Source organism: Chionomys nivalis, chromosome 25, assembly GCF_950005125.1.
Source record: "Chionomys nivalis chromosome 25, mChiNiv1.1, whole genome shotgun sequence".
In the NCBI taxonomy this organism is placed as follows: domain Eukaryota; kingdom Metazoa; phylum Chordata; class Mammalia; order Rodentia; family Cricetidae; genus Chionomys; species Chionomys nivalis.
This window is the reverse complement of record NC_080110.1, coordinates 18,319,238-18,333,722: the sequence shown is the minus strand read 5'-3', so window position 1 is coordinate 18,333,722 and position 14,485 is coordinate 18,319,238. Positions and strand designations below refer to the sequence as shown.

General features: G+C 35.1%; 1 protein-coding gene across 31 annotated transcripts in view; it reads right to left on the bottom strand.

Moving 5' to 3' along the window:
* The window catches only part of Ppfia2 (PTPRF interacting protein alpha 2), a 330,645-nt gene that overhangs the window by 94,781 nt on the left and 221,379 nt on the right, over positions 1 to 14,485 (bottom strand). The window lies entirely within an intron of this gene.

The window sequence follows — 14,485 nt, the reverse complement described above, 5'->3', positions numbered from 1 at the left end:
CATACTTGATTTACCTCACATTTTTTTTTTATTGAAATAAAGTCTCTCATTGAACACACAACCCATATGCTTGCCTCTGTGGGCTGGCTCATATGCTCCAGGGACCATTTGTCTCTGTCTATCCAAACCACAAGTACAGCTAAGCACTGTAGTTACAGGTGCAGGGTATAACACTTAGGACATTTGCTTGGATGCTGGGAAACAAAATGCAAGTCCTCATGCCAATAAGCAGGGAGTTCACCCACTGAGCCATTTCCTCAGCTCTAGATTAAAGTTTCAAATATGTTATTTTATTGTGTTACTCAGTTTTTTTCAAGATAAATATTACATTGTGTTTCCAACTTGTTTTTCATTCATTTAGCCTTTTTGTAAGATATTGTGAATATTATTTTTGTTTATTTTTGATAATACATTAAGTATGTAACTAAAAGTGATCATATACATTCCCTAACCCTCCCCAAGTTTTCACCCAAATAGTACATTCCTGGCTTCTATTTCTTTTCTCCTCTTCTCTCTTCTCCTCTCCCCTGTTCTGCTCTCTTCTCCCCTCTTCTCTTCTCTTCTCTTCTCTTCTCTTCTCTTCTCTTCTCTTCTCTTCTCTTCTCTTCTCTTCTCTTCTTCTCTCTTCTCTTCTCTTCTCTCTTCTCTTCTCCTCTCCTCTCCTCTCCTCTTCTCTTCTCTCCTCTCCTCTCCTCTCCCCTCCCCTCCTCTCCTCTCCTCTCAAGCCCTCTCCTCCCCTCCTTTCCCCACTCTTCTCTTCTCTTCTTGTTTCATTTTGTTTTATTTCTTGATAGCGCTCTCCATCAACTAGTGTTGCTCCCATAAGTTTATGGGCATACAGTAATCTACTAGAGCTATAGACAATGTACCATAGGCCACACATTTAAAGGAATAATTCTCTCAGCAGCTTTACTACCAACAGTTCCTTGTCTCCTACTTGATCCTTTAGATTAAGCTGCATTGACCTTCTTTCTGTTGCTCAGACATTCTTGGATTTTGTTCCCCCAGAACTGATGGATTTCATTGTCTTTCTAATGCAGATATTTCTCCTAATTCCATCAACTGACAACACCCAGTTTTCAAAACACAGCAGAAATAACTCTCTTTAGAGAGATGGAACCGCACCTTCAAAACTTTCTAAATTTCTGTTCAGTTTTGAGTGACTCACAAAAGCTCTGTTTAGTTTCTTCATTTATTTACTCATTTGCCTGACTAAAATTTTAATATCTCAGAGAAAAGCAACTTCAAAAAAAGTGCTATCTTGAAAATAGCAATTTCATATGAAATAGCACAACAAATTGTTATGTGCAGAATATTGAATAAAATGATTATTATTTAATTAAAAAGGAATGGGTATGGAATTTTGAAAGGTGTAAACCCAGTTAAATCAGGCACAAAACAATTGGTGCTCAAAGGCAGCTTTGGAAGCTTTGGAATCAGCTTTATCCTATTAGCAGTGGAATGATGACACCACATGAAAGACAAGACTGAAACAGTTTGTGGAAGTGTTTTATCACGTTCTTAGTTCCAGGATATTTGGACCACTTTCTAGCCCCTGTAGATAATTATCGTTGCATAGACATGAATGAAGACTCTCAAAACTCAAATTTCACTATTAATTCCAGCATTTAGGCTAATTTCCATTTATTTAGTAAGTCATATGAATTTCAAATATATCATATTACTTCAAAAGAAGATCATCTGAACAGGTTAATGAATGAGTCACTGGATAGGTAAATTAATTTTCTTGGAAAGGTAAATTAGCTTTTTTATTTGAAAATTGCCATGCAAGTGAGTGCCCTTCTACTTTCATATCTTAAAAATCTCGAGTCTTCTTAAGGATGTATGTGACTTTGCTCCATGTAAGACATTATTTCAGTTATAATATGAAAACCCCAATTTTAAATAAATAGAATCTAGGCATTTATGACCAGACAAGGATATGATATCCTCAATCAGGGTTATATAATTTTATTCTTTTCTGTTTCTAAAAATAACAAATTACTATGGGTGGCTATGGGAGTGAGCTTGCATCTTCTCATTTTATTATTAGTGTTAATAAGATGACTCTTCTTTTGGATTAGAGAAAGCAAGACATTCTCTCCCAGCACTACAATTTTGCAGGTTATACTCTCTCCAATGTGTACCAATGAGAGGTAAGATTATATGAGGATTATATATTTCTGCTGATTATTCTAACCTTCTGAGAAAATTTTCCCCACTGCCTGAGAATTGGGCTTAAGGGATGACTACAGAATTGACTGGAGACACACAGCAGAAGGAATGTCGATTAATGCTTTCTAAACACTTTCCGAGTCCTCTCACTCATGGGGAGATGGTTAGAAGGAAGGAAGGCTGGAGGTACTACTTTAGAAAAACACTAAAGAATGCATATGCTATTCACTATTGAATAGCATCATCCTTTCCAAACAGAATGAATCCAATGGGAAGAAGCATTTCTAGAGAACTCCCTACCCAGTTCTTAACAACTTGAGAACATGTTAAAAAACATACTGGGTGCAAACACTATGTTAAATTATTTTATAGGGATAATGGTATTAAAATTTTCAATAAATGATTAACAGAGTTTACTTAATGAGAACTGATACAGTTGGATAAATATACATGTAAATATAAATCATCCACAGATTCATATGTTAGAACCTAATGGCCAATGTGATAAGTAGTTGCAATTAGGTTATGAAAATTCTGTCCTTCTGAATGAGATTGATCCTTCTTTTTTTATTGACTTTTATTGAGTACTACATTTTTCTCTGCTCCCTTCCCTGCCTTGCCCTTCCTCTTTAACCCCTCCCCAAGGCCCCCATGCTCACAATTTACTCAGGAGATCTTGTCTTTTTCTACTTCCCATGTAGATTAGATCCATGTATGTCTGTCTTAGAGCCCTCATTGTTGTCTAAATTTTCTGGGGTTGTGATTTGTGAGCTGTTTTTTTTTTGCTTTATGTTTAAAAACCACCTATGAGTGAGTACACGTGATACTTGTCTTTCTGTGTCTGGGTTACCTCACTCAAAATGATGTGTTCTAGCTCAATCCATTTTCCTGCAAAATTCAAGATGTTGTTTTGTTGTTTTGTTTTTGTTTTTGTTTTGTTTTGTTTTGTTTTTCCTTCTTAGGAGGGATCTTTGGGTAAGTAGGCCAAGTTCATCTTTGACATTTTCGTTCTTCCGGGCAAGAATGCAATGCTCACCACACCATCTTGGAGGAGGAGAGAACCGTGAAACATACAATCTGGGGATGCTTGATCCTGGACCTCCTAGTTTCCAGAAATACATTCTATTATTTAGAAAATGTCTGAGTTTACAGTAGAGCAGGACAAAGAAAATAGAATAAATAGTGGTTCCAGGAATAGGATGTGATTATAGTGTGATATAGATGTGATATACTCCCACATAAAGATGTGGGAGTATTTTGTGTCTGGGTAGGAGATGGATAAAGGTGCAAAGATTCAGTGAAGTTTAAAAAAATCTTGTAATTGTTACAAGTGAAATATAATGAGAAATTCTGGGGCATCCAAAGAAGAGCGCTGTAAAGAATTTCAATCTTAGCAATCACTTGAGTCGTCTATATCAAAATGCTGATGGCAATAAAAATGGTAAGGCAGCTTTGATAATAAACTATGTGAAAATGGGGATCTAGATTTTGGAAGTGGAGGAAAGACTATGCTTATTATAAAACAGCTAAGACCCTGATTGGAATATTCTTCATCTAATACTTTGTGTAAAGCAGAAGTTAAGAGCTTTGAATGGATATACAGTGAAAGAAATTCCATGCAAAGTATTTGGTATATGGTATGGTTTTTCTTGACTGACCAAAGTAAAAAAAAAAAAGTCATAAGATGGAGATGAATTCCAGAATAACTCATAACCAAACTGTGAGAATTAGACTTGGGAAATCCTTAATATGGGTGTGTGAGGAACTGATAACCATTTTAGAGGGAAAATTCCAAGTATGTGGCAAAAACTGTTTGTAAATATTATATTGAAAACAGTGAGACTAAGAAACTACTCAGTCATAACATAACATAGAGAAATGATCATGATAACATTGTGGAGGTTTTAAAACGCACTCTCCCATCTGTAAAGCATCCATGAAATTCTAACCTTACACATGAACAGAATGCAAAGCCTTAGAGATAGTTACTTCTACCTAAACATCAAAAGGTCTCAAACAGCCTCAAATCACCAGGCAAAGAACCTGCTTGATTAGAGACACCACAGAGAGATTGTAATAGAGAAGAGCGCCTATGCTCTTGGATAGGTAGGATCAACATAATTAAAACAGAAATCCTGCCAGGTGGTGATGACACATGACTTTAATCCCAGCACTGGGGAGGCAGAGGCAGGAGGATCTCTGTGAGTTCAAGGACAGCATAATCTACAAGAGCTACAGAGAACCCCTGTCTTGAAAATCTAAAAAGGACAATCCTACCAAAAGCAATTTACAGATTCAAAGCAATCCCTCTCAAAATTCAAACACAATTTTTCACAAACCTTAAAAGAACAATACTCAACTTCATATGGAAAAACAAATAGTCCATAATAGCCAAAACAGTCCTGTATAATAAAGGAACTTCCAGAGGCATCACCATCCCAAACATCACGCTCTATTATAGAGCTACAGTAAAGAAAACAAGTTGGTATTGGAATAAGAACAGACAATGCAATCAAATCAAAAACCCGGATATTAATCCACACACCTATGAACCCCTGATTTTTGAGAAAAGAGTGAAAATTATATAATAAAAAAATGAAAGCATCTTAACCAAATGGTGCTGGCATAACTGGCTGTTAACCTATAGAAGAATGGAAATAGATCCATATCTATCCCAATGCACAAAACTCAAGTCCAAGTGGATCAAGGACCTCATATAAATCCAACCACACAGAACCTCATAGAAGAGAAAATAAGAAATAACCTTTAACACATGGATACGGATACAGAAGAACACTTCCTAAATATAAAATCAGTAGCATAGACACTGAGTCCAATAATAAATAAATCAGACATTCTGAGACTGAGAAGCTTCTGGAAAGGAAAGGACACAGTCAATAAGACAAAAAAGCAGCCTACTGAATGGGAAAAGATGGGTGAGATGGGGAAGGACAGAGACGGAGAACAAGGAAAGAGATGTTTTGATTGAGTGATTCACTATGGGGCTAGCAAGAAACCTGACACTAGAGAAATTCCCAGGAATCCACAAAGATCCTAAGCAATTGTGGAGAGGGTGCCTGATATGGCCATGACCTGTAGTTAGACTGATGACATTCTTTTTTTTTTTTTTTTTTTTTTTTTTTTTTTGGTTTTTCGAGACAGGGTTTCTCTGTGGTTTTGGAGCCTATCCTGGAACTCGCTCTTGTAGACCAGGCTGGTCTCGAACTCACAGAGATCCGCCTGCCTCTGCCTCCCAAGTGCTGGGATTAAAGGCGTGCGCCACCACCGCCCGGCCATCTGATGACAGTCTTAAATGTCATCATAGAACCTTCATCCAGCAACTGACAGAAGCATATGCAGAGATCCACAGGGGAGCACTGCCTAAGCTCTCCAAGTCCAGTAGATGGGAGGGAGGAGTGATAATATGAGCCAAGGGATCAAGGCCATGATGGGGACACCCACTGAAACAGCTTACTTGAGCTAAAGGGAGACCTTATCTTTCTGTGTCTTTGAACCATGTGAAGAAAAACTGCTCCCAGCGTCGGTTTGGAACCAGACCGGGCTGTCTCTGAATATTCATCTTTAAAATCTTTCTCTTAGGCTTATCAGCTTCTATAATCATGAGAAGTCAATCTTTGTTGTTCATTAACTACCCAGGTTTAAATATTTTGTTACAGATTAAGATGAGAAATAAATAGAAAAGAAATAGAAGTTATCTCCAGAGACTTAAAACTTTTCTGGTTTATTGTAATGTAATGACCTTACATTTTCAGTAAAGTAATAAATCAGCCTAAGCTGATAGTAACTCTAATTGTGGAAAGGGAGCATTTTTTTTTCCACAAGTACTGTTAACTTCTCACATTGGATTTTTTTTTTTTGTAGATTATGAGGGTTAAAGTCTTATGTAGACAGTTGTAATAAAAGTATTCAAGCATTCAAGACATCAAATTCCACTCTATCTCAGAGGTTGTTGGTATGTTTTCAAGCGTATGTATCAATGCAGGCTGTATTTGTGATCTGAATTTTTTTATTGGATGAATAGGCGAAATACTAAGAATATCTAAGAATTGAATTATTCCTAAAGACTTCTCAAACAAGAAAAAGCATATAAATTAATCTAAGTTTCATTTGATTTTTCCTGTTTTTATCACTTTTAAAATTTCACATATAAGACATTATCATAAAATGATATAAGGAAGACATATAGGAATTTAGAGTTAAAATAAATTCCTAATTAATAATAGCTGCAATATATTAACATTATTGTCATGCGTAGGATAAACATATATATATATATATAATTTAAACACTTTTTTCAAATGTTATGAGTTTAGATTGATAAAACACTTTATGTAGAATATTAACTAAAGATGTGTTACATCTGTTTATACTGTGGAATATTTGCTTAATGATGCAGAAATCTGTTGCATTCTTTTATGTTGAATTTGTTTACTTCTATAAAGTTGTGTTACTTTGGCTGCCTAAAATACCTGATTGCCCTAATAAAAAGCTGAAGGGCCATTAGATTGGCAGGAGAGAAATAGGTGGGGCTGGCAGGCAGAGAGAATAAATAGAACTCTTGGGGAGAGAGAGAAGAGTGAGAAGCAAGAAAAGGAGAAGGGGAGGAGTATGCCAGGGGCCAGCCACCCAAACACACAGTCGTCTTCCATGGAGGAGGAAGGAAAGAAGATATAGAAAATAAAAAAGGGAAAAAGTCCAGAGACAAACCATAGTCAAAGAGAAATGGGTTATTTTATGTTAGAAAAGCTGACTAGAAATAAGCTAAGCTAAGGCCAGGCATTTGTAATTAAAAATAAGTCTCTGTGTATTTATTGGGGAGCTGGGTGGCTGGGCCCTAAAGAGAGAAAAAAATGAAAACCACTACACAATTAAATCTATTTCTACAGGAAGCAATATATCACAGTTAGTTTTTTAACATACATATAATCCCTTTAGTGCTCGATATTTTTATGTATTATGTTTCAGCATCTTTGAATAACTACTGAAATGCTCTCCTGAAAATATAATCTTGTCGGAGTCCACAAGATGTACAGCTGGCAGATCATAAAGGCAGACCCACAGTGTACAACTTATGGGGCACCTGTTTTGCAGAGCTACAGGAACGCTTATCTTTTGGAAAAGTCGCTGTAATATCTATAAAAAACCTTGTGAAGCCATGATACTTCCCTTCAAAATGGAATTCATTCCCAAAACACCTCAGCAGTGTGATCTCTACACAGGAAGTGGAAAGACCTTCCTTCATACCCCTACAACATGAAGCCTTAGAGCAATAACACCCACTCTTTGTTCTAACAGTCAAATTTACATGAAGTCAATCTCACAAAATTACCCGCTAACAGATCACATAGAAATGTCTACAGAAGACAGGCCCAGAGTAGGATGGTACCATGCCCCATCTTTACCAACAAACAAATCTCGGTGCCCTCAAAGCTGGTTCTCACAAAAGAGATTGGATGAGGAGAATTGGTGAATCCAGGATTCGGGGACCTTTAGTAACTTTATGTAATGGTTTGAAATGTCAGGTAATTCCCTTTGAATGTTGGCCTTTTCTAAGTCCTGCCAGCTGATTTGGATTACTGTTTTGTCAGGTTCTACCTGTCCTTTTTGCGATTTTGGCATGTATATTATCCTTGTTCATGCCTATGGAATTTTCCAACTATGTCTGAAAAAACTAGAAACCGGGAGATCAGCCCGTCTTCTTCTTTTCCATCCTCCTCCTCCTGCTCATTCCTCCTCCTCTTCTCCTTGCTACTTCTTCTACCCCTTCCTCTCCTTCTTACTTCCCCTCCTCCTCGTCTTCTAGCTATTTCTTCTCCTACTTCTTCCCCTTACTTTTCTTCTTCTTTCTTCTCTTTATTCTTCCACTTTTTCTTCTTCTCTGTGCTCTTTCACCTCACTTTCTCCCCTTGTACAAAAATTAAAGAACATGCAGAAGTAATGTATGTGAGTTATTTTTTTTTTTTACCCTCAGATCCTTGCCTGCCATAGACAATCAATTCTGAGCCTGAGTGGTTATTGAGGCTGTACTCAAGGCCCCTGATATAATCTCAATGCTTACCTAAGTCAGGACAACAGTTCTAGGTTCTAATAGCAATACTTTTAACTTTTGGCTAACAATTTGGAATGTATCTTTAAAAACTAGTTTGAAGATGTCTGGAGTTCTCATAGTTAAAAAAAATCATGCTATTTAAATTATTCAGCATTTTAATTTATAAATTTTAGGTGGCCTCTAAGCACTTAAACTTATCTTGAAAATTCCCAAACTGCTTTTTTTTTTTTAAATCAAACTCCATCCACACGAAACCCCACTGCTTAGTCTACAGAGACCCTTCACGCTAAGAGTTTAAATTCATATTTTCCGTTACTGATTTCACAGCAATTTTCAGGATGTATACCCATGTGATTATCAGTGATTCATTTCATCTATTTTTATTTCAAATTCTAGGAGTGAGACTTAAGATGTATCACCATACCAACACATAATTAGCTTCTCCATAGATATATATTCTAATGCTAGCGGAATTCCAAGTTTATATAACACTGAGAGCACAATAAACAAAAGCAAAATATGATAGAAACAGTTAGCAGGAGAGTTTTAATGAAGCAATTAGTGTTTAGGTCTGGGTTGTTATATACACTTGGAAAATCCTAAATATTGAGATATATTCAAACAGAATTTAGAGTCCTAACCAGTCACCATTTCACTTTAAATCTTCGGTTTTGAGGGAAAAAGAGACATAAAAAACACAGAGGCATATTAAGATTGTGTAAACACTTTCATGCAATCTATTGAAATTAATCAGTTTCACCTATATTTCACTGATACCAGCTTATTTCACCCATATTTCAGGAATTGTAGGTGGATTGTGAAAGTCAGCTGTTCCAGTGAGTGACTTGAGATGAGAATATAAAGTTTAACTGTGAGAATGTCTTTCCCATCAAGTCAAAAAAAGGTTTTTTTTCTGAATGATATACTTATTTGAACATTCCATATATCTTAGTGAGAAATCAGACAATTTATATTTGAGAACAGGCTCACTTCTTGATTGCCTTGATGTTTTATTACTTACCCTACCTCTCCTAGAAATACTTATTGAAAATTTCTCTCACATTTGGCTTTGGCTGACCAGGAGCTATACTTTCTATACAAATAAAATCTAGTGCTCACCTTCAGAAGTACATTATCTGACTGTTTCTGGGGATCAATGAATGGGACATATCTTGCCTGCAAAGAATGTGAGATTACCTATTGCCACATTTACAACTGAACAGGTTTCATTTAGAGGAAAAGACACAGAATTGCTTTTCCTAAGACCAGTATCTAAAAGTCATAATAAACAAACAAACTAACAATAAATAAATTTCCTTTAACAATTAAAAATGTATCTATGTATCTTGTGTGTTTATATTTGTGGGTGCACACACTTGGCACCCTGCTAGTGTGGAAGTCAGAGGTCAGCTTGTGGGACTCATATCACCTTCTACCATGTGGATCTCAGGGACAGGATCAAACTTAGGCCATTGGGCTGGTGGGAAGTGGAGTTACTCACTACACCATCTTGCCAGGCCTAAAAAGTCATTTAAAATAATATGGTTCAAACACTGAGTTATTAAATTCTAAATTTGTTTTTTTAGTATTTTAGGTGGAATTATTTCATAATCAGTAAAATATCAATTACGCACTTATTTTACAGTGGATACATGTGAGAACCAATTTCAGTAAAATTCATTTTAAGAACAACTGGGATTTTAACATGTAAGTATAAAATTTCACATTAAAATGAAATTTTCTACCATACTATTTTACTCACCTAATCATTACTTTAATTATATTTTCTTACACCCAGTTACCATTTTTCTGCTATTGAAATAATTACCCTTTATTTATAGTATAAATAAAATTAAATACTGGCGGTTTTGTCAGTAGTTTGTAAAGGGCTATATTAAACATAATGGAACTGAAGTTGGAGAAATGGCTCAGTGGTTAAAAAAAAAAAGCACATACTGCTCTTATAGAGGACCTAGGGTCAGTTCCCGACACCCTCATGGTGGTTCACAATTCCGGATAACTCTATCGTGGGATCTGACACCCTCTTCTGACATTTGTGGATACCAGACACAGAGGCAGGCAAAACATGCCTATATAATACACATAAAATAAAAGTAAATAAATCTAATGAAAGAAAACAAAACATAATTAAAATGGGCTAGAATAATTAATAGGAGATTTTAAGGCACAGGAAAAATTTATAGTGAGCTCTGAACTAAGAGCGTCCTAAAATGGAAGATTAGTGGTAGAAAGCCAATAAATTGGTAATGGATTTAAGGGCAAAGATTATTTTGGAGAGTGAAAGAGAAAATAAAGCTCTAAGTAGTTTTCCAAACGCAGCAGAGGTAGGAAAGAACACGTTTTTATTTTACTTTTTGATGTTTTGTGACAAGGTCTCACTATGTAGACCAGGCTAAACTTAAACTTGTCATGATCTTCCTGCCCCTGCTTGTCCATGCTGGTGTTGCAGGAAAATGCTATCACATACAGCTAGAGATACCCTTTTAATAGTATCTATGTTGCACTCTATCAAGAGAAGCCTTTCTTTAAAATATAAATAAGCAAGTAAAAAATGAGGAGGGATAGATGATCCATTGAGGTACTAAGTGGCAGGGAAGTTCTACACCAAATGTTAAACGAATGGATGAACTGTGTAGAGACTTCAATGCTGAATACTGAGAAGGTGGGCAGCTGTAATTACATAGGGCTTTGTTCTTCATTCTGCAAGAGGGCACTTTGGCTAGTAATTCATCACCTTCATGAAGAATACAACAGATTCCTATTTTAAAAAAGTGAACTTGTTGTTTACCAGTGAAATTGAAAAAAATGGAACTTATTAGATACCTTTATTATTATAAAGTACTTCTTAGAAAATATAATAGAAAGAAATGGCATCTTTACTCAGCTACGCTCCTTGAGAACACCAATGGATCCTTTTATATTCTGAATCTACAGAGAATAAACTTTGTTGTAGTGGTTTTGCCTTTAGCTAAGGGCAAGAAGACTACTGATTATACATGAAAATTTCTCCTGCAAACTAAAAAAACAAAGCAAAAAAAATGTGGAGAGCAGGTTATGCTTAGAGACACGAGAAAGTCTAAAGAGTTCAAGGGTGACCATTGCGCAAGCGTGAGGCATATTCTTTGAATAAGATTCCTGGCTTTAAGAGTCTCGGAAAATATTTATTTTTAAATGATATGAGCAAGAGTTCTTTCATAGTTTGCTTTTCGTGTGCTATGAACCATAAAATACTTGGAGCAAATATTGATTATTAAATTTAAAAGAACTAAGTCTACAATAGCCTAATCCTGTCTTCTCTTTATTCAACTATGACTGGTTTACTGTAAGGAACTTCAACGGTTTAGAATGAACCTTCTATTTTATAACTGAATGCACTACAGTTCCATGAACAAATAGTGTCACTGTATAAAATGTCACATTCATGACAACCTCTGCTAGGAAGTGTTTGTTGATCACCGTCTTTTCCCTTTCAGCGTCCTACAGAATGACCTCCTCAGCCAGATGTGGTAAATGCTGTAAAAAGGCATTTGGGTTATTCTTTGGTTTTATTTCCCAATCAAGGCAGAAGTGACAGCACTATTCTTTTCAATCCTATTCAGCGAACCTAAGTATCTTAAAGGAAAGAAATCATTTAGTGGGTTTGAAAACTGCTTGAGAAAAAACACAGGGAGCAGAAACAACATCCATTAGTCTTTGCTGCGAGTAAGAAGCAACTCAGGGAAATGAAAAGGATTTATTCATGTAGTCCCTTCCTTAGAAATAACAAAAGCATGCTAGGCCCATTATTCTGAACAATTCCTTTTAAAAGTAATTCATTTAATTTGGTTCCAGTGATAATTATTTTGTGCTATGTTCATTTGAATGCATTTTAATTTTACCTTCATGTCATTTTAAAAATGTATTTATGTGACAAAATGTTACTAGGGGAAGGGAGCAGAGGGTGGTGTTAATGACCTTATTTCATGGTTAAACTATAAAATAAAATTCAGAGACAATGAGCAATAAACCCCTTTCCTGTTCCCAAGAAATTGCCAGTTAGACAATCCCATTTTGGCAAAGATTCTTTTGTTCATTATTTTTGGAAACAGCCTAAACAATATTAAAAAATATTATCCGGGATAACAGTGACATTACCAATATAATTATCAACAGTGATATTTATTGAAAGGTTCTTTCTTTCTGAGAATCATTTCAACATTACAGCCTTATAAGGTGATTTCTATTATTATGTCTGGGGTAACTAAGGCCAGAGAAATAAGGAAATGAGAGAATCATAGTGGGAGGGAAGCCTGTGACTCTGAGTGGGGACTACCTTCTTCTTTGGCTTGTATTTGTGACTTTCTCTCTGTTTAGCCTTCTCTTTTCAAGGTAGCATATACTCACAAAAACATCAAATCAGACATATTGCACATGATGCCCGATTATATTAATCACTTTCTTCTAATATACTCATATGAAGTCTTGACTAGCCCTAACTATTCATCTTTCTTTTTCACATTTTGTGTATTTCTACACTATATTTCTATTTTGACATTGTGAACAAGCTAAAAAAATGACCTTTTATTTTTGAATAGTTAAAAGATAAAATGTTGATAATATTTTCTGACATAAAAATGATAATCAATTATTTCAAATGAGCTACTTTTGGAAAAGGACTACAACTTTTTAGTGAGCATGTTCACAGTTGCTTTCATTACACAGGTGGAATAATTGTGCTAGACTGTGCTAGAACATGGTACCTAAAACATTGGTTAGTACCAGAAAATGTTTATGGTCGCTTGATCTAGTTATCTATAAAACCTTACAAAATAAAACAAACCTTAACAAATAAAACAAACAAACAATAAGTCAAATGGTTTCTGACTTACTAGGACTTAACAGTATTCTTGACATTTTGATCATAATGATTATATGTTTAGTATAAATGACATATTGGTAATCTGAGAATGGAAACTTTGTAATAGTCTCTTGTAATATTCTCTACATAATAGATAAATGTTTTTGGATTTTAGTATTATTAATTTGTTATGAGTTCATTGGAACATACTTCTACCACAAATCGAGGGCTGTGATGATTACTTAAAATTGTCAATTTGATACAATGTTGAATCAAATATAAAGAGAATCTCAAGGAGAGGTTGTCTTGATTAGATTAGACTCTGGGCATATCACAGGAGATTCTACTAATTGAGTTAATTGGGTTGGGAAAGTCCCCCATGAGCACGGATGGTGTCATCTCATGAACTGAGTCCTGAGATGTAGGTGTATAGCCAAGTAAGTTGAATAGTTTCGGGCAGTTCTGCTTTGGTTTCCCTTTATTCTTGACCCCCAGATATGACACGGTAGCTATTTCAAATTTCTGTCATCCTGATTTCCTGCAGTGATGGACTGCAAACTCAAATTGTGAGCTAAAATTAACCTCTGCTCCCCAAGCCAAGTTTGGTCAATCTCTTTTACCACAGAAACAGAAACGAATCTTGCAGAAATAGTATCTAAAATGTTGATTGAACTGTGATAGTTTTGGCTACCAGGAACTTTCACAGTTTAATCACTAATTAAATATTAGCTAAAAGTAAAGCAATCGATACACTTTTTATTTCTATGGAAAGAGAAGTGATAATGGTGAAAAATACATAATTTACTCATTAAAGTTTTCCAAATTGCTTCATAATATGGATGTCTTAATGGGGTTTTAAAAATAATTTATTGTTTATTATACAATATTTGACACTTTTTACAAACAGGCTAAATTGCATCATTCAATATCTGAATTATTAATATAATTAACACAACTTTATGGCTTTTATTAGAAAGAAGTTCTGAACTTTGAAATAATTCATAGAAAAAAGTAGGAAGGTACTGCAGTGGACTTAAAGAACTTAGGGTATAATTATAAAAATTAATTTAAAAATTAGTGATAATTTATAAAGTCATGCCAATTTTGTATGTATGAGTGGCCGTTGTCACTTTATTTAGGCACTTTAACTTTCAGTCACTATTGATCACTGATGTTACTCTGAACATTTTACATTGTTTCTGAAAGCTAATTGTCCTACTTTTCAAAATGCCAGTAATTACTTGGTTTTTCTTGTAGACTAAATGTGTTGATTAAAAATGTATGTACTTAGGAAAATGTCGACTTTGTAGCTCAGGTCTCAGCATACAGTAATCTTCCCCAATAGTTATTTTTAAAAATTCATGAATAATTGAATTTCAAGA